Genomic DNA, 22,074 nt, shown 5'->3' on the forward strand with positions numbered 1-22,074 from the left:
CAAATAATTTACATATGCATTAAAAATTAAAATTAAAACGACATTTGAGGACGTCCTGGTTTACAAAACGATTTACTAAAAGCTAAAATGTTTTCCAACATAGTACATGAGATTGATACAAATTACATTTCATGAGAAGCACATGCCACATAAAGTATTTCATGACAGTTCATAACTCAACATTTTTAAGTCAAAGGTATTCAAGCAAAAATTACATTTCTCCATTTTGTATGTTGGTTTTTATGATTTCAGTTTCAGTATGAGTTGTATAAAATATAAACTTACATATATTAAACTGAAATCATACTTTTTCCCGAAAGGAACTTAGGAAAAAAAAGACAGGGAGAGAGACTAAAAAATTCCTTTTCGATTTATCGATTCTTATCAACATTTCTTAGTTAATATATAATATTAAAAATAATATTTCTTAATTAATATGTGAGATTGTATTAAAACATTTAATACGTTAAAAATTTAAAATGTTTCTTAATTAATAATAATATTTCTTAATTAATATGCAAGATTGAATTAAAACTTATAGTATGTTAAAAAAATTTAAAACTTTTTGATTAACAATAACATTTCTAAATTAATATATAAGATTATATTAACATTTTTAATATGTTAAAAGATTTTAAAATGTTTTTAATTAATAATAATATTTTTTATTATTAATTAAATACCATTGTATTAAAACTTGTACTGCCTTAAAAGCTTTTAAAATCTGCTTACATTTCTTATATTATGTATGTATTAATAATATATAAGATTGTATTAAAACTTTACTGTCTTAAAAGATTTTAAAATGTGCTTACAATTCTTATATTATGTATCAAATAATTTTTTGAAAAGAATTATTTTAATGTTAACAAGAATTTAGTTTCCTTCTATGTAGTTAACTGAGAGAATATGTTAGACATGTTTTAATTCAGATTAAATTCAAAAAAATCTTTAGATTATAGAGCTAGTTTGATATATTCAGAATTCGGAAAAGTTTCAATTGAAAAATAAGGATTCACATCTAAACATAAGAATGGAGGAAATGATAAAATGAGATTGTTATGCATAAGATATTTTTTAGAATTTGCTGAATACGTATGCTTGTATATGTATAACTTGCTGAATATTTAGTACGTCATGTAGTGCATAACTGACGAGGTACTAAAAATATTACTGTATTTATATTAAAAATGGTAAAAAATATAAAATGTTTTTTGGATTTATTTATTTATGTTATTTTAATGCCGGCTTATATCTCTGCAGCTTTATAAAAAATACATATAATATTTTAATAGGTTAATTTTAGTTTAGTAATAAATTGACTTTCCTGTTTGAGTGATGAATTATAGTTCAAGAGTTTGCAATTTTATCATATGACAAAACAACTTTATTTATAATCCAGGTGAAAAAGTGCTGGTTTTATTTTTTGAAACGAAGTAGAGAAATTTTGAATTCAGTTTCATTTCTTATTAATGAAAGTTCTTCCGAAAACCCTATTATACGAGGGTAAGTTGAAAAATAAGTTTTCCCTGTCGACTGTGGTCAGAGTTGTGTATGAAAGTCAAAAAATAGAATGAGACATTAAAGATATGACATACCTTTATTTTTCCACATAGGTACCAAGTACATTGAGACATTTGTCATATCGCTTGATAAGCTTCAAAAAGCCCTCCAGGAAAAATTCAGGGCTTTGCATATGCTTGTGTGTCGAGGTCAATTGTCGGGGCACCCATCGTGCTGACACTTTTCTGTATCGAAGAATGTCGTGGATGATGTTTTGAGCTCGCTCATGTGAGATTCCAAGTTCTTCCGCTACTTCATCGATGGTGATACGCCGGTTCGCTCTAATCATGTCATCCACCTTCCTGACATTTGCATCTGTAGTGGCCGTGCGCGTCCGTCCAGCTCTCGGTATGTCCTCCACTTGCTGACGTCCATCACTGAATGTGCGACACCATCTCCGCACCATTTTCTTCGACATCACACCTGGCCCATAGACTTGCGGTTATGAATTTCTGTTCCTGATACTCCACGTGCCCATTCATAGCGGATAACTGCTCTCACTTCCTCCTTTGACCACGAACAAAACGCACCTTCTCTCCATACCTACCGGGGCTCAAATGAGAGGCTGGTCTCCGCTTTGCGCAGGCACTGCAACAGCGCCATCTGCTTGATTTGCAGCGACCTCTACCCAATGGTGTATCGGTGACTTGCGCGTTTCCTGCTGTGTCGTCTTTCACCCATAGCCGTTCAACGCTTCTTCCATATGCAAAGCGTGAATTTTTCTTGGAGTATATGCTTGTGTGTCGAGGTCAATTGTCGGGGCACCCATCGTGCTGACACATTTCTGTATCGAAGAATGTCGTGGATGATGTTTTGAGCTCGCTCATGTGAGATTCCAAGTTATTCTGCTACTTCATCGATGGTGATACGCCGGTTCGCTCTAATCATGTCATCCGCCTTTCTGACATTTGCATCTGTAGTGGCCGTGCGCGTCCGTCCAGCTCTCGGTATGTCCTCCACTTGCTGACGTCCATCACTGAATGTGCGACACCATCTCCGCACCATTTTCTTCGACATCACACCTGGCCCATAGACTTGCGGTTATGAATTTCTGTTCCTGATACTCCACGTGCCCATTCATAGCGGATAACCGCTCTCACTTCCTCCTTTGATTACGAACAAAACGCACCTTCTCTCCATACCTACCGGGGTTCAAATGAGAGGCTGGTCTCCGCTTTGCGCAGGCACTGCAACAGCGCCATCTGCTTGATTTGCAGCGACCTCTACCCAATGGTGTATCGGTGACTTGCGCGTTTTCCTGCTGTGTCGTCTTTCGCCCATAGCCGTTCAACGCTTCTTCCATATGCAAAGCGTGAATTTTTCTTGGAGGACTTTTTGAAGCTTATCAACCCTGCTAAAAATGCCCCGTAGAAACCCATAAAACGGGTACCCGTACAGCTCTGTGGGTACCCGTAGGCCAAATCCCCGTAAAAACCCACAGACAGAAACCCGTACAACTGTACGGTACCCGTAGGCCAAATCCCCGTAAAAACCCATAGAAAGAAACCCGTACGGTTGTACGGGTACCCGTAGGCCAAATCCCCGTAAAAACCCATAGAAAGAAACCCGTACGGTTGTACGGGTACCCGTAGGCCAAATACCTGTAAAAACCCATACAAAGAAACCTGTACGTTTGTACGGGTACCCATAGGCCGAATACCCGTAAAAACCCATAGAAAGAAACCTGCACGGCTGTATAGGTACCTGTAGGCGAAATACCCGTAAAAAACCTGTAAACGGAAACCCGTACGACTATACGGTTACGAGTAGGCCAAATCTCTGTAGAACTGTAGGCACTATAAACAAAATCCCAGTAAAAACCCATAACCAAAAATCAAAACTTTATATGCATATCCATTGGCCAAATTTCCATTAAAAAAATGGATATTCCGTAGGTCTATGCCTTGTAAAAACCAGTAAACAAAAGCATGTACACGTATACAGGCACCCATACGCCAAATCCTGTAAAAACCACTACACAAAAATCCACAGACCAATAAAGGTACCTCTTGGAAAAATTGCTGCACAAAACCCATAAACAGAACCAATAGCATTATACCATAGTGGAGTATCCATACATAGAATCGTACATAGAACGGGTATCCATATACAGAATCCCTATAAAAAACAATACACAAAAATAGAACTGTAAATCAAATTTCCATAAAAACATAAATCAGCAGAAGTACATAATTAGCACTGATGAAATGTACAGAACTAAATTGCGGAGAAAGCATGTAAAGTAATTTTAAATAAAACTCAATGCGATTAAATAAAAATTTTAAAATATCTAGAAGCCTATGAGACCGTCCTTCTTAATGCACGTCAATATCTATAAACATATTACAAAATATTTTTATAAATTCTCTTTACAAAATTTTAAACTACCTTTATATAATTCTGAAAATAAAATGAATAGAAAGATAATAACCAAAGTCATGATTCACAACCATCGAATGATATATGTACATATATATATGTAAGAAAAATAAGGAATATGCAAAAGATTAAATTAGCAGCGTAAAATTAATTTTCCTTCTCTATTCTAAAAACAGTAATCTTTCTGCACTGCATCATTTGGAGATTAATTCATGTCATATGACTCTTACATAATTTGATGTTGTAAAAGAAACTAAAACTCAAACAGCCAATAGTAATTTTACAGCAGTATTAACTATCAAAGACGAGTAAAAATGCATCAAGAACCAAAATTAACTCGGTCTGAATTAAGATTTCACCCTTAACGTAACGCATTTGCTTTTTACGCTTTGTATTAGCTGGATTGCAGTCTGTCTGCTCCTTGTTTCTTACTACACATTTATCAAAAATGTTAATTTTTGGAATAGGCATAAATAATGTGCCAACTTGTTTGTGGCTGCAACATATTTGCTGAAAGAAAAGTTGAATTAAATCTACCTCGACTGCCAAATTTCTTATTCATTGTGGAATGGAGTTTCAACATCTCTAAGCCATCAAAATTCTTGCTGTTCATTACGGATTCAGCTGCTTGTATTCAACTACAGAATCTATTACATATATATATAACATCATTTCATTTGATGGTTGCGAATCATTACTTTGACCGTATATATATTATTGATTTCATTATAAATATATACATATAGTACTGTACCTCACTGCATATATTTGTATTTCAGTTCTTTAATTGGGAAATTAAACAATTGTATTTAATCACATCAGCTTGTTTAACAATTTGATACCTAATGAGAAATGTATTGCCAAAGGATGGTACTTTCTAACATCTGCTTAAATTTTAAGTTACCTACAATGCACTAAACCAAATTAAAAAACAAAACTAGAAGAAACCCAAATTTTCAGGAAGAGAAACATTATTAACAAGCAAGCAAAAAGAATACGGGACTTGCAAATTAGAAACTTGACATAGAGTTCAAATTTAGCATACTTGCTATCCCCTTAAAACTCGCTTACCGATGATAGTAACACCCTGCAGCTTATTATGACATGCATACACATAGATGTTTTGCGTGGAAGAAAGGATGAATCCAAGAATATAATGTAGTGAAGAAATAATAATATACAAACACTCTGTCGACCCCTTATTACAATACTTTGAATGTTACTTGTATCTCTCAAAAGATAAATGAAACATGAAGATAACATATAATAAACTTAATAGTACCCAAAATACAATAAATTATATTGTAACAAAATGAATTTAAAAAAATTTACAAGTTTAAACAAATACCAATTCTCAACGCACAGTTCGGGAATTAAGAAAATATCTCATAGCGTATAATGTTTTATTCCGTATCTCACTTTTAGTGCTATATAATCTTCCACAGATTTTATATAAATAAAATCTATAACATAATGGGTATTTATAGTATATGTAGTTCTTGATGTAAAAAAGATAAACTTTCGTACTGTAAAAATTCCATCTATGTGAATAAGTATGAATATACTCATATACACATAATTATACTAAATAACTAATTTAATGAAACTAAATTCCTATAGAAAAATGGGGAAAGTGTAGAATCGCCCACTGCTTGGCGTGATTTTAAGAACTGCACATACTCGGTATCCATGTACACATCGACCTATTTTCACTTAAAAAAAACATCTCAGAATTGCACAAAAATGCCATTGTGCACTCCTTTGACTTTATTCATGTACACATCAACCTATTTTCACTCTAAAAGTCAAAAGAAAATTGACAAAAATCCAATTCCTTTTACTTTTGTACAAAGTGCCAAATAAATAAGTGGGCGATTCTGCACTTTACCCGAAAAAATATATAAAAATATTATTTACCTATATATATTAATAATTTATTATTACACAAGGTTTTTCATATATCATCTCAAGGGAACATAAATTTAATTAAAGCGATGCATTATTGGAATAAATTTGAGTCAGTGTTTTAGGTGCAAGTTATTTAGATTTCTATTGTAGAAAGAACACTTGAAATAATGTATAGAAATATTATTTTGAACCATAAAAATTCTCAATAGTAAAATTTAAAGTACTGAAAAGGTAGCTATTGTTTTTGACAGTAGATTGATTATATAATATAAAAATACCTCATGCTGAGCATTTTCTGAAATTACAATGCTAAATGAAATTGATATAGTGCAGTATTTAGCAATAATAACTTTTTGTAAACAAATGTGGCTATATTCGCTTAATTGTAATGACAGTAATTTTAACTGCATTTGTATAAGGCTGTACAGAAGATTTATTTATATGGGTTTTCATCCGCAGAGAACAACCGGATTCCCTGTGGAACTGATTCCGAAAATAATGTTTAAATATTACTCTAACTATATTTGAAAGCAATGCTATAACAGTGCCCTTATAAGACTCGTGATCCATAAAGCTTTGGTTTTAATTGTCTGGTAAAATCTTTCAATTACTTCTGCAAAATTCATACCCACGTAAAAATTACTACACTGAAGTCAATTGATTATTCAGCAAAACTTTCCTAAAACAATCAACTCCACAATTCGAGATAATGCCAGTTTCCTGTAGCCTGACAAAATTATGAGTGATTTTTTAAGTCCTGTTATTTAATTATTGTCCTGACAAATGTGCCATTATCAGAGGTGGTCATTTAAGAAAATAACCACTATATGAGGTTTCAACTAAATGTAATTTTTTTCAAATAAATAATTCACTTTTTATACTCCCAAGACTAGTATATTTAATATTACATAAATCTTATTCACAAATATACTTCTATTTCAAAAGCAATTTATGAAAAACACATTTGAAATTTTCTTCATCAAACTAATAATAATGAAAATTAAAGTATGCATAAAAATGATTATATGTGTTTTAACAAAATAGCACAAAATATTTAATATAAAAATGTGGTTCTAGTCTCATACTTGTAAAGAAAAATAGACCAAACAGAAAAAACAATGTAAGCTACTATGATCATCTACATTTTCACATAATTTTAGTAGTGGAAAAAAGATTCCTTAAGCTTGTATGTCTTGTCTACCCCATTCAATAAGTAATAAACACATTAAATATTTCAAAGTTTATTTCATTAATAAAACTTACCTTTTTTGCTCGCGAAATATAATTAGTACATTTTTTAAAACGTAAAAAAACATTCTTTTTGCTCGGCCACATCACATTAGTCGAAAAATTCAAAATTGAATCATGCAAGATCATTTTTAAGTAAGGTATGCTCAAATTTATTAGTACATAATATTCAAATGATAAAGCATCTACATGAACAAGCTTTAAAAAAGTATTTCTAAACTGTAATCAAAAAAATAAATTTTCCAAAATACAGTTTCAGTAGAATGCAAAAACTACATTTCTGCATCTGCACACTCAAACAAATTATCAAGCCTGAAATTATCACTTTTCAGTCTTTAAGCACATTGTTTTTCAGGATAAAAGTAAAGATGGAAAATCAATTTCACGCTCAGAAACTCCATTTCACAACTAGTCAGCTATCAGCAACGTTCTCTCAAACATTAGACACGATTACACGTGCATGGCTTTAGTGGTATATTCATAGTCAGTGCTGGTATTTTATTATTTATTACTAATTTCTAAAGAGTAAAACATAGTAAAATTTGTAATACAGTAAATCCTAGTAAATAATATATTGCATTACTACAACCACGAAGAAAATAACACCACCATCACACAACAATAACTAGAGCGGCGCCATATTGCTTGTTTGGGAAACTTCTGAGAGTGGGAGAGGGAGGGGGAATTTTTTTCTTCACGTCTGCGTTAACAGGGAGAAAAGTTTTGCGATTGTGAATGAACTTGTTCGCGTTAAAGAGATGTTGGTTGATACCGGTGTTTATTTGTAATATCAGAAATGTAAGTGCTTATGTGTGTGTATTCAGAGAACCAACTCGTAGCAAAAACCACTTCCCTAAGACGACCGCCTCTGAAAGAAACCAGTATTTCTGAAAACATAAGTATACTTTGGTATTGAATATTCCCTCTGTAAGGCGACCATTCACAAAGAAAATTCTGCAAGTGTGGTCGCCTTAGAGAGATTCATTCCGTAGATGCAATCTCCCTAAGACGACCACCTCTAAAAGATAAACGTATCTCTGAGAACGTATCTATTGGTATTGAGCATCACCTCTCTAAGGCGACCACTTGCAAAGATGAATTTTTATTTGCGGCTGGTCGCCTTGGAGAGACCTCGTTGTGTGTGGTGTATATGATTACTGTTATTGTTTCCGAATAAAAAAAATTAAATAAAAAAATAGCATATTTAGTAAAAACCCTCTCTAAAACGACCACCTGCGTTTACAGGTTACTCTGGTGGTCTTAAAGAGATCATATTTTTATTCTGTTAATTTTATTGTTTACAAGATGTATATTAACGTCAGATAAAAAAATAGCACAAACCCATATAAACCAACAGAAGATTTATTATTATATTGATACCAATAAGAAAACCAGCAAAAGTCAATATAAACCTATACAAACCAGTACAAAGTTTTGCCATTGAATGTTGGTTGTATGGGTGTCAATTGATACCAGTAAGAAAAACCCACAGAGATCAATAGAAACCAGTAAAAGTCAATAGAGACCATCAAAAAATCTATAGGTACCAGTAGAAAGTTTTACTGGTTTCTATGGGTCATTTTGAAACCAATAAAAAAAACCCACAGAGACCAACAGAAACCAGTAAAAGTCAATAAAAACCCATAAAATCTTATGGGTACCCATAAAAAGTTTTACTGGTTTCTATGGGGCATTTTTAGTAGGGAAGCGATATGACAAATGTCTCAACGTACTCGTGCGAGAATAATAAAATAAAGGTATGTCATATCTTTAATGTCTCGTTCTATTTTTTGACTTTCATACACAACTCTGACCACAGTCGACAGGGGAAACTTATTTTTCAACTTACCCTCGTATATAATATTATTGAATGTAAGGAATTTTCAGGCATGTAAAGAAAATAAAAACGTTTTTTTAATTCTTAAACAATATGCATGTTTTAAAGTGCCTACAGTTAAAAAGAAGTCCGAATTATTATCTCTTGAAGTCACGCAAATTTTAAACGTCGTGCTGTGATTCAAAGCTGTAGTTTGCCTATCGCGTTTTCAGAGTAGTTGTAGTTATGTGACATTATAAGCATTTAACAATGGTTCTCTTCGATTCGGACCACTAATCGTGAAAATGATTGCCCGTTTGGTTAAAGCAATTATCTATCAGAGTTTCTTTCTCCTCTACCATGATCTGCGCAGACCCAAATGCTGTCACGCATTGGTGACTGCGAAATCTATTACCAGAAAAAGTGGTGGGAAAACTGAGTATTATTTGTATGTTTTTTAAACTTTGGCTTGCGGAAAAATATACGTTTATCTCCGGAACAAACCATCTATCACTCGAAATATTGGGAGATATAATTAGGCATGGCAAGTTTGCTTCACACGTGAACGTTATTTTGTTCAAGGTTGCTACGTGAAACAGTGTAGCATGGAGGCAAAATATCTGCTTTTGTTTTTATGTAAGATTTTATTTAAACTTATTACACTAACAGCAATAAAACTCCAACTCAATTCCCTAATTTGATATTACTTATTGATATTGTTGCAGACAGATAACCTTTTCCTGAATTGCCTTAGACCTTGTTCAGGATTATTAATCTGGTGTTAGATCATGTTTTTGAGTGAAATACGATTCCCAGTTTTGATTATAAAAATTAATTTTCCCAAGTTTCAGTATCTATGTTATTTAGAAAACAGTAAATATTCTGAATTCTTTCAAAAACAGTAATCTTTTAAATGCATAGTTCCTAACTAACAATTTAATGGAAGATGAATCAAAAACCTTAACTTTCAAGTGGTAGTTAAATTAGCCAAATCACGTGGATAATAAAAGTGTAGGGCGTATGTAAACTCAATGGGAGGGTAATGTGCGGGCCGTTATGTAATCGCAATGTAAGGGCTGAAGAATTTTCTAAGACTTCGTTGAGACATTTTCAAAATTAAAGTAGGGTCGAAATAAATAATTAAGAAATACATAATCGTGTGCACACGGATTCGTAACGGATTGAATGCACACAGAAACGATGATAGTTTCATAAAATTTAATTTTCCAAACGAAACACTTTAGAGTTCTGGAACTTACCACAAAGGTATTCGCACAACTCTTCTCAGTATGACAGAGCACAATCAGTAGTTACCTCTTCAAACGAATAAGAACGTTCAAGCAATGCAAAGCGCATCTAAGGAGCGAAGCTAACACAGAGATATCTCAGTACTCCGAACTCAGAAGTAAAAATTGAAAGCTGATTCTCTCTCCAGTCTTATACAGTTTCCACCCCGGCAGTAGAGAAATTTTCAAGTACCTTCCATTTCTCGAACTTACTGGAAGGCCTACTCAGTTTAAGTTATATATAAAGGCTGGATACGGTTCCAGTTACATATAGCGATCAATTACAGTACCAATTGCAATTATACAGGAACCGGACCAAAATGTCACTATAATAATCACCAAGTACTTCGATTTTTGGTGATTTTTTACCAAATTTGCGGACAAAAATTAGTCTCCTAACCCACTGCCAGTTTGGCGATATCCATTTAGCTAGATAGCCATTTACCGTCAATGTTAAATAAACTTGCCTCCGTAATCTTATTGTTCCGCAGAGCTTTCCATTCTTGACGCATTTCATGTTACATTATACAAGACATACTAAGATTTTACATACAATTTCAACCACATTATTTACATATATACAAAATTTGTAGCAATGTTTGTTGTTTCTACACCTCTCAGTTTTTAAGCAGTTACAATTTGTAAGCAAAGTAAAAAAAGGGGGAGGATAATGCATAAAGTAAAAAAGGAGGGTACTAGATTTCACGTTGTATAGAAGTTAAGATAAAAAAAAAAAAAAAATTAAACTTTCGTTTCGCGCACTGACATCGTTTACCAAATTCCATGAGTCATAAATGCATAGTAGTGTAATGTAACTTGAGAAAGAAACTTTGTAAAGCGTAATCTCCACTTTAAGTATGAAAACAAATGCATGTTACATTAAGAGATTTAGAAAAGTCACATGACGAGTAAATAACATTTGAAAAGGTCAGAAAAGTTAACACAAATAAACTGATTAAAAACAATGGAAGCATAGAATGCATAATTATTACTTCGTAGAGCCACTAGGTATTTTTTTAAAGTAGGTGAGATGAAAAATGAACAATTTTCTCGCCGGTACTCGAACCACGGACTCTCGAATACGCGCCGAGTATGCTGACCACTACACTACGAAGGCATGCTGAGAAGGCGGAAGAAATACCTTATTCTGGATACTTAATCTGGAAAAAAGTTCGATTCTTTATAAAAAGCAGTGGAGTTTTCCTTTATTTGTTCCGTTAGTATTAGAACTTTCAATGTTTAATCTAATTGAAAAGACGAATCTTAGAGCCAGTCTTTTTAAAGTATGCTACGTTGCATGTTATTGATGTTTAGGCACGCTTGCTTTCCAGACAGATGTTGCCTTAAATTATATCAAATGTGTGTTGACAACATCATTAATATTAGCTTATAGACCATTGGATTCAATGGATTGAAATGTTTAAACCTGTAATGCGTAAGTAAATAAAATCCAAATGTATTTTAAAAGTGCTGCATAGACCAATTTAATAGATATGTGCGCAGAACGGCTAATCTAGACAAATATTTTTTTGTTGAAATTATAATAAATCTCTGTCATTCAGGAAATAAAACTAATTACAATTTTAATAAATGTATAATCTAATAAAAAATGCGAAAAAAAATCTTTAATCTTGTAAATTTTTGTTATTCAAACGATTTTAATGTTTTGAATCCTTGAAAATTTATTGATATACAAACTAAAATTAGGGCTTTAAGTGTATAAATGTGAAATACATGAGAATAATGCTGCTCAGAAGCTTTCTGAAATTTACCTAGATTGCTTTTCATGCTTATTATCAGAGAAAGTTTCTGAAAATGCTGTAAATATAAAATCATTGAACATCTACAAGGATTTTCCCTGCTTTATAACCCTTAGATATAACCTCACCGTCTATCAAAAATTTCCGAATCTGAAGGGGCATCTGGTACAGCAAAGATGCATTTCAGAATAAATTATTCATCAAAATATAATTTTATGTGAATAACTGACAAGATAGCGTTCTTAACTTGCAGTTAATATCGAATTCGCACTATTGGAAAAGGAAGTGACAAAAGTTTTAAGCTCATCATTTTATAAAATTTTTACAGCTTTATCTAGACTCTAATGTATCCATTATATGTGTTTTATTAATTTTATTTTTAAATGTATTACTTCAACGAATACTTTACTGCGAAATATAATCGGTGGTTTTCTTAATTTACTTTTTTCACAAACATAATTGCCATGTAATTAAAATTCGCGGTCCTTACAGTAAAACTGTCAATCATTTGTGAAAGGATTTATATTCGGTGAAAATGAGACTATGATTCAGATATGGGCAAGTGTTTAACCGGAAATTTTATCATTTAGTATTATGAAAATCTGATGGGGACACCACATGACCTCCTTGTATGGCCTATTACATTATACACATTTCTCGCCTCATTCCATTTAAATTTGTTTCCTCGAACGTAATTGGAGATATATTTCTCATTCAATTACTTCAATTCTCACTTCGCGTCAATGCATAAAATCTCCAAATAGCTTTTCATTAAAAATTGAAAAATATGGAAAAACATAAAACACCAAATACAATTAAAACAATTAAAGAAACTAATTTTTACAATTAAAATTAGAGTTTCCACGCAAAAACAAGCAATTCGGTTAGCGAGCATAAACGCTGATTTACTGAGTTTCAAATGAAAGCAAATAGCGATTCGTTAGGCTTAACTCGCCACTTAAAGTTTAAAACTGTTGATAATTCTGCAACAGCTGCATGCAGATTAACTAAAGGTATAAAAACCTTAAACATAAAAATAACATAATTCAATCATTTTTAAAGTTAAAAATGCGCAATTTACTGCCATATAAGAATAAAAAAACTGAGTTCACCGAGCTGAGTGACAGTGCTCTGTTTCTTTCTCTGTCTCTCTCTCTCTATATATATACTTTTGGTGCGGGCGATTATAATCAAAAAGGGAGGTGCATAACTACATGTTATAGCAGTCCTATATACAAAATTTCAACGTTATGAGGATACTCGTTTCTGAGTTATGCAAGATACACACAAATATGTACGTACGTACGTAGAGATGTCATGAATATATCTCTTCTGAATCCATTTTAAAATCCGGTTTGGAAAAAGAGTCCTTTATTCTGTGCCTACGTAGTCACTCAAAAACATCGTTAAACTACATTCGATAGCGATTCAAATGGATATTTTAACCGAAATTTTCGCGACTGCAATGTTTTCTTTACTTCGTACAAGGAAGTAAAAATAGCGAGCCTTGAATAAAATAGTATTTTTAGGTATAAATTACTTTATCAAGAAAAGCGAATTCTAGCATAAAAACACTTCTAGCAATTAACAATTTAATCAGACATATAATGTTGTTTTAAGTTTTCCGCTCTTCTTTTAATTTCATATGCTAATTTTGGAGTGATGATTCTTAAAACTGCTTTAAATGACTATCGATGACCCTTGATCATAAAACGTTTGAGTCTTGACAGAAAATATTTGTTTACATACGTAGTTTGGTTAAGACGTAATCGGTATTCCTCAAGTAAGATTCTCAAGTTTGTCAAATTTGTCCGAATTAGCAATATTGAAAAATCCGTAGATTTCTTCACGAATGCGCTGTTTTCTTAAATCAGTACAATATATTGAGTCATATAAAAAAGTCTTTTTTGGTACATTTTTTGTACATTTTTTAACAAAAATTTTTTTATTGAAAATTAATTTTAATCAAGTACATATTGACGATTATTATGTATGATCTTTTGCCATTTTTCGGGTAGCTTCATAATTCCATCGGTGTAGTCGAAAAACATGGGCGAGTGATTTCAGCGGCTTCTTCGGTCGGCCAACTTTTTTACCATCAAGAGTTTTGCAGAGACCGAAGAAAATGGTAGTCAGACGGTGCAAGGTTCGGATTATATGTTAGATGCGTCAAAACTTCCCAACCAAGTTCCGTCAATTTGTTCCGAGTCATCAAAGATGTGTGTGGGCCGCGCATTGCCATGATGGAACTCAATTCCATTTCTTTTGGTCAATTCTGGTCGCTCTTTTTGTATTGCTTGGTTCAGACGATCGAGTTGTGCACAGTACAGAACCGAATCGATGGTTTTACCAGGTTGCAACCTATGTGGCACCCAAACATTGAGCTTCTTTTTGTAGCCTGCTCTTTTCAAATGATTCCAAACTGTCGTGTGGTTGATGTTTAGTGCGTCTGCTATTTTTATGACAGCTGAGTGCCGGTCCTGCTCCACCAGTTGCAAAATTTCAGCGACTTTTTCAGTGACTTTGATATCGAAATTTGAGGAACGGAATCGAGAAAACCACTCCTGGATTTTTCGTTCACTCACAGCATTCTAACCGTACAATTCACAAATTTTTCGACATGTTTTTTCAGCCTTTTCACCTTTTTTACAGGAAATAAAAAACGTCACATAAAGTATTTCTTCAGATATTTAATTCATTTTCAAATCAGTAGAAAATTTTACACAAGCAACGAATTAAAAAACTATTTTCACAAACAATGGAAGCTGAATGTCACTTTTTAAGCACATGTTCATTTGACACAATCGGCTGCGTGTTGCCGGATATATTGGCATCAACACTCTCTAGTGGCAAAAAAATCAATTTTTCTTGAAAATGAATGGCCCATGCCAAAACTTTTCCACTTTTCAAAAATCGCCAGATCTTCCTAACGAAGGATGATATACCACATTCAAAACTTTACTTTGATTTGAACAAAACTAGAAGTTATGAAATAGTTCAGAAGTTGACAAATTCAACTCCATTATAAATTCAAATTAATTTTATTACAGGAGGCATGCAAAGATAAATATAATGTAAGAAATATAAATATTGCCCTAGTTTGCCTTAGCGAGCCTCAGTTTGCCTGAGCTTGCTGTGGTTAATAGGAAAGGAAGATATTTTCCGCTTTTTAGTTTTTATTACAATAGGGCTTAATCAGTTCAGTGACTTTTCAGTATGAATATTTTGGGCATTTACTATGGTCGCAAAGTTATAACTTCCAGGTGACCAGTTTCGGTCAAAACTTAATGATGCCAATAATTCTGACCATTTCACTCGCAATGTGCCGTGAGCAATAACACAACATTTGTCATCATTCAAATGACTGAAAGTCTTACACGAAGGTTAAGGAAGTATTAGTAATGTGTCTTCCTTCTAGCTGACTTGAGCAAATTTAAACTAATGTCTATTATTTTGTCTTACAACATCTTTATGGGCGTTTAAAAATCAGTTATGTGTTATATTTATTTCTCACATTTTTACTCTTCGAATGTATGTACATAGTTGGCAATTAAAACCAGAATATTAGCCAATTTTGTGCAGAATGTTAACCAGAATTTAGCTACTTTTAGAATTGGCCAGCTGGCGAAGCCACACAGGCCGAAAAATAAAATTTTTTACTTCCTTAGCTGGCTGTTCTGTTTTAGGTTCTCAAAAGAGCAATATAATTTCTAAGATTCATATTACGTCCCTTGAACTTTCTTAATACTCATAATATATGCCGAAAAATTGGAACATTATTCACATACATTCTGATTGTTTTAAGTTAAATAATTTAAAAATGTTTAGATAGCGAAAGAGATATGAGTTGTAAGTAATATTTAATACTAACCACTACGCGGCCAGCCTTCGTCTGGCTTTTAAATGTACCTTAAAAATGCCCAAAGGGAACACCAAACATTAAATTTAAAACCTACACAGAATTTTACTCTGTAGAACAAATTTATCAAAAATAAAAAATTCAACAAAAATGTATTACATATTAAAAAAGTTACAATGAAATAAGCAGTATCCCTTAATACAAATATTAATTATCCTGATAAATAAATTAACCAACTTCCCGCTGCAAAATGCTAAGAATTCAGATGATATAAAGGAAGTTAAGAACTTTGTTTCCTAAAAAAACCATGCAAAACTTTTTATATAATTAAAATTATATATAATTAAAACATAATATAAAAAATTACTATGAAATAAGCAATAAATCTCATATTTTCAAAAGAAAACAGTCAGCAGTCCAGTGTCCAAAGCAATGAATGAAAAACCGTTGCCAAAAAGATAAAATAAAAAACATTCTGATCTGAATTTTGAAAAACTCGCTTCAAGATTCACTGGCTCTTGCCTAGGTGCACCTATGTACCAAAGTTCGCAGCCCTGGGTCTATTAGCTTACGTGCAGCACGAAAGAAAGACACACACAAACAGACTCTTACTTTTACTGCATGTAGAGATACATTAAGCAGTTAGTAGTAGAACTAATATTGCTTTAACAAATAAATAAGAAAACTAGTTTTCATAGTTATTAGTTTGATTGTGTTAGTGTTAGATTCATGGTTTTGGTGTTTTGATGTTCAATGAATCCATAGGGAAATGATGCACTAGGATGCTTGTTTCTTGGGTTTTCGAATAAGTATAGATTTTACAGAACTCGTAAAAGTGGATGTATTTAAACTTCGTAGATATCTATTTCTAAAGGAGGAATTCATCTCATAATATTTATTACTTTTATTCAGAGAAGGCTCGCTCTTATTACGTATTTTTTATATGCTATGACTTCTCTTGAGCTAACTGTAATACAGATCTTCGGTAAGTATTCATTCTAATACTCGTATAATGGTTAAGATACTTTTATTTTCCACAGGAGAAACCAACGCTACTTGTGATATTTCTTGCGTATAAATATGTGGGAAAGGGGCCATGGTCTGTAATATATTTGTTATATAGGGTGTCCGAATCAAATGTACACTGCTCAAAAAAAAAAAAAAAAAAAAAAAAAAAAAAAAAAATGGGACAGTCCTATATCTCCCGATCTACTGGGCCGATTGACAAAATTCAAATTGCGTTCTTCAATGTCTCGAAAGCGCGACTTAGGATATATATTAGATTTATATATAGCAATATTCTAACATAGGTATTTTGACACAAAATCGGACTTTTTCTCAAATAACATACCAATGTTTTTACATATTTCGATTCTAAGACTCAAATTACGCCTAAATATGAAATTTTGTAAAATTTGGAGCGAAATTTACGGAGAAATTCACAAATTTATGTTGGCACTTTTTTGTCAGTTTGCGCCAAGAATACTTCACTTAGCGAACTTCTTAATATATGGCAACCTAGTTTCTTTTCCCGTGAGAGGAAAAAAAGTCACCATCGTTCCTTTTTTCCAAATAATATTCTTTATATTATATTTTTAATTATAACTTATTATTTTAAGTAATTTTTTCTTTTTCGAATTTCATTTTAATTGTTTAAGTTGCACGTTTTTTTTCGAATAACTGTTTTAAAAATTTCTATTTACCTATTCGAACTGCGTAAATAAAGGTGCAGCGTTTATTTTTTTTCAAATAGTTCTCTTTATATATATTTTTCGTCATAGTTATTATTTTAGGTAATTTTTAAATTTTTATACTTTTATTTTAATTGTTCGTGTTGCATTGTCTCTTCAGATAATTGTTTTAAAATTTTCTATTTATTCCTTCGAACTGAGCATTTTAAATATATTTATTAATATCAATTTTCCAGAATTTTATTTTATTTATTGGAACTGCGTTTCTTTCGGAAGAATACTTTGTAACCCAGACTATGATGAGTTTGGAAACTGCATACTATATTAAAAGAGAAAATACAGTAAAGCACAGTTTTACACGACTTTCAATGTTCCGTTCAGAAAAGATATATATAAATAAGAGAGATGTATAACCGACATTTTAACTTAGGATGACTTGCATACACTGCTTTAAACAGTTTTATCATTGTGGCCATTGCTTTACACAATTTTATCCTACATTTGGTTTCTTAAAATGTTATTCATATTTTAGTCAAATATTTTATTTTTGAAATCGCAAGAATCAAATATCATAACATTGAAAAGTTTTAAATTAAAAAAATACAAATACTAAATTTTACGAAAAAATTTATTTTTCTTCTCTTTTTCTTTAAGCATTCTGAAAGTATATTAAAAAGATCCAACTTTTCGAAACATTTTGGTATTTCTGACAATCATTTTAAATAAAGTTATCGCCTTCCATTTCATAAAGGCCCACAAACGGCCGAGCGGTAAAGACGCTGATCACAGGTAGTTCGGTCCGAGGTTCGAATCCCGCGAACAGACTGGTTGCATGGGTGTTTTCGTGGTTTTCCCGATGTGTAACGTGTATACGAGCCAGTTTCCCTTAGAAAGTCCTCCACGAAGGCATCCCTCCCTTTAGGCAGATAGCCCTCGTGTGCTTTGCCATAATTAAATAATCCAATCCAATCCAATCCTTAATTAAATATAATTGATTTGTAACTTCTACTAGAACTGACGTTAAGAATTGAAGTGCAAATAAATAATATCCTGTGCAATCTTGATTAATATAAAATTAAAAATATTTGCACAGAAAAATATTTGCATTCAGACAGAAAGTTTTTTGAAATATTTGCAATTACTTTATAAGAAGGATTTATTAATAACCGTAATAATTACTTATTATATTACTGATGATTAGAAATCAGTTCTTGACAATTACATTCTAAATTAGAATTTTAAGAATAATTAGAATTTTAAATTAGAATAATGAAAATACGCTACGCACAAAAATACATTTTAGGATAAAAAATGAGTTGATTTTTTATGTTATAAAACTTCTTGAATTCATTTAATAAACATCGTATCCTCGTTGTTAATTGAATTCAGAATGTTGGGTGTCGTTTATATAATTATTCTTACTTGTCCACGGAATCTGCTGACTTATCCAGCGATTAAGTAGCTGCAGATCATTTCTACATAACCATTGAATTTCCATTAATTCAGTCTCTAGAGGGTTGTATATTTATATCATAATTTGACTTTTATAAAAATAATTATTCTAAATCTTATATTTCTATAAAATTATACTGTGCTTTAAAAATATGGATGATAGTACCAGCCGCTCTTTCAGCCACTTGAAAAGCATCATTTTGTTTAGAAATAAATTGTGCAGTTAATGTCATAAAATTCAAATAAACATCAAACGAAAATTCTCAGTTTTAGACAATTCGATTTAAACGAAGTAAAGTAGCAGACGATAAAACGCCGAAGGTAAAAATTTACTCTTACAAAAATTTACTCTTATTAAAACAAAAAAAAAAAAAAAAAAAAAAAAAAAAAAACTGAAATGTTTCAGATTTTAAATTACGTCCAAAGGGGCGTTTTTTAACGTTTTGTGGGTTACCTTTGTTTACCAAATATCATGTTATTCGCACTTAGACCATAAAATTCATTTCAACAGCAATATCGCAAAATAGTTTTAAAACGAGCATATCTTTAGAATTTCCGATACAGAGACTCACGCGCTGGAGATAAAAATGTTTTTTCTGCATAACGTTGCCATTGCTCGCTTTGAAATCCTTGAGTTTGTTAATCAAAAATTCGTCAAAGTTTTAAAAAATAGGAAATCGATCATAAAACAAATTTCAAATTTGGTCTTCCACATGCTCATATTCGTTGGAGGATTACGTTATTAAAAATTCGATGACTCTATGTACCGTTGTTTTATCACAATACGAGAAATATACATACATTTATGCAGATTTTTCATTATTTAATTTCTTCACATATAATGCAGGACTCTAACATTTTGTGGCAACAGTTTGAAAAGTGAACCGACATTTATGAGTCCGACGCAAAATGCCAAAACGAAAGTAATAGTCCTTCGGGACTCAAATCCCTTTGGACTAAAAAAAGAGATAGAGAGAAATTAAAAAAAAAAAAAAAAAAAAAAAAATTAACAAATTTATTTAAAAAATAGCTTTTCATATAGTATTAATAAATATTTATTACGCATCATTGAGGGAAAAAATGTCATATAATTAATTCTCCGTAAAATTTTACTTGAAATTTAAGGTTAAAAATAGCTGTGGCAATACAGTGTAACAAAAATCCATAGACCACATTTGGCGTTATTATCGCTCAAAAAAAAGATGCCAAATTTCAAAACGCAAAAATATGTAAATTTGTATATATCTTAGAAAATTTTGAATAAAAAAGTCTAATTTTTTGCAGATATGCTTAAAAATATACCTACTTTAAGATGATGATAAAAGTTTTATAGGTTATAATTCAAAATTTTTTTCGAAAAATTTATAAAAATTATTTAAAAATAGAAATTAAAAAAATAAAACACAAAAAATGGGTAAATTTTATTTGGAATGAACCTAAATTTCGAAATGTGAGAGAAAAAATCAAAAAAGTTTAATAAAAAAAGAGATATAAATAAATATTTGCCAAATTCAATTAACATTGAGGAGCTAAAATTTTGAGAGCTAATATTTCAAAAACTACTAGTACGATTTTTACAAAACTTGGTATTCTGGCATAATTTGAGTCGTAGAATCGAAATATGTAAAAAAAATTGGTATGTTATTTCAGAAAAAGTCCGATTTTGTGTCAAAATACCTATGTTAGAATAGTGCTATATATAAATCTAATATATATCCTAAGTCGCGCTTTCGAGACATGAAGAACGCAATTTGAATTTCATAAATCGCCCCAGTAGAACGGGAGATATAGCACTGTCCCATTTTTTTTTTTTTTTTTTTTTTGAGCAGTGTACCTAATTTGGAGAGGTCGCTCTACTTAACACAGAATTTAAAAGCATAAGAAAACTGTAAAATTAGGTACGAATATTCACAAAGCTTTTAGTAAACAATCAGTACAATTCCACGTGAGTTCCCTTAATAGCCCAGAGAATGTCGATAGTCCAGTTCCAGCCATGTCCGCTGTAGGATTTCCTTAGTCACAACAGCAATAGCCGTGGTTTTGGAGGCACGGAAGTCTTCAATGTCACTGATGTTCCCTGAGAAGACTTTGTCTTTCCCGTAGCCTCAAAAGAAGAAATCGAAAGGAGTCTCCTTGAGAGATCTTGGTGGCCAGGCAATTGGGCCACTATGTCCTATTCATCAGTTAGGGAAAGTTGTACCTAAAAATGCCGGAACATGCTTGCCCCAGTGAGGAGGGGCTCCATCTCGTTGGAAGATAACAGTAATAAGTAAATGCTGCATTTGGGGTATTGCATAAATTTGTAACATGTCCAGGTAAATGTTTGCCGTCACAGATGTATCAGCAAAGAAAAATGGTCCTATGACTGTACTATGCGACAGAGCACACCAGACATTGATTTTCGAGTCCTCCGTTCCAATTCGTGTAGTGAATGAGGATTTTCTGAGCCACAAATTCTGCAGTTGTACTTATCAACGTTGTTGCTAACATGAAACAAGTGTATATGGAAACACGTGTGATGTAACGACGATCATCTCTGGATCTTTTCCGTACATTTTCCGTTTTGAGAAACGTTTTGTGCCACTTATTTACGCTTTAGCCTGGGGTGGATTTCTTTTACAAACTGTTTGAAACATTCTTTGCACTTTTACTATGGATTTGTGTCCTGCATACCAAAGAACAATTTGTGCCTTTTTCTCGCGGTGACGCCATTTTTCCGTTTGTCAATTCAGCAAAAGCGCAGGTACATCAGACGCGAGAAAAAAAATATTGTCGCCGAACTCTACGAATTTAGCTCCCACCTGTGGCCAATATCGTCCTCGTAGGGCTAAAACTTTGTTTTTAATCGACTGTTCAAAAAAGATACATTCTATTTGGACACCTTGTATATAAATTAATATAGGATTTGGAATCATCAGCAAAAGCTCATGGACTCGTCTCGCTGGACCTACCGTATTTGCCGGCGTATAAGACGCATTTTTTTTACTTTGAAAATAGGCCTGTCTTATATGTCGAAACTCAGTTTTTGATTACATTAATTTCGGAAAATTTCCTCTATTCGGAGTTATGTGATTCTCCTGTTATGCGGAGTTCTTTTCTTGTTTCCTTGTGG

General features: G+C 32.2%; 1 protein-coding gene across 2 annotated transcripts in view; it reads right to left on the reverse strand.

The window, feature by feature from the left end:
- The window catches only part of Vdup1 (arrestin family protein Vdup1), a 200,897-nt gene that overhangs the window by 154,152 nt on the left and 24,671 nt on the right, over positions 1 to 22,074 (reverse strand). The window lies entirely within an intron of this gene.

The sequence above is a fragment of the Stegodyphus dumicola genome, chromosome 2, assembly GCF_044657685.1.
Source record: "Stegodyphus dumicola isolate Sdum_Otavi_A_Nest chromosome 2, ASM4465768v1".
Taxonomy (NCBI): Eukaryota; Metazoa; Arthropoda; class Arachnida; order Araneae; family Eresidae; genus Stegodyphus; species Stegodyphus dumicola.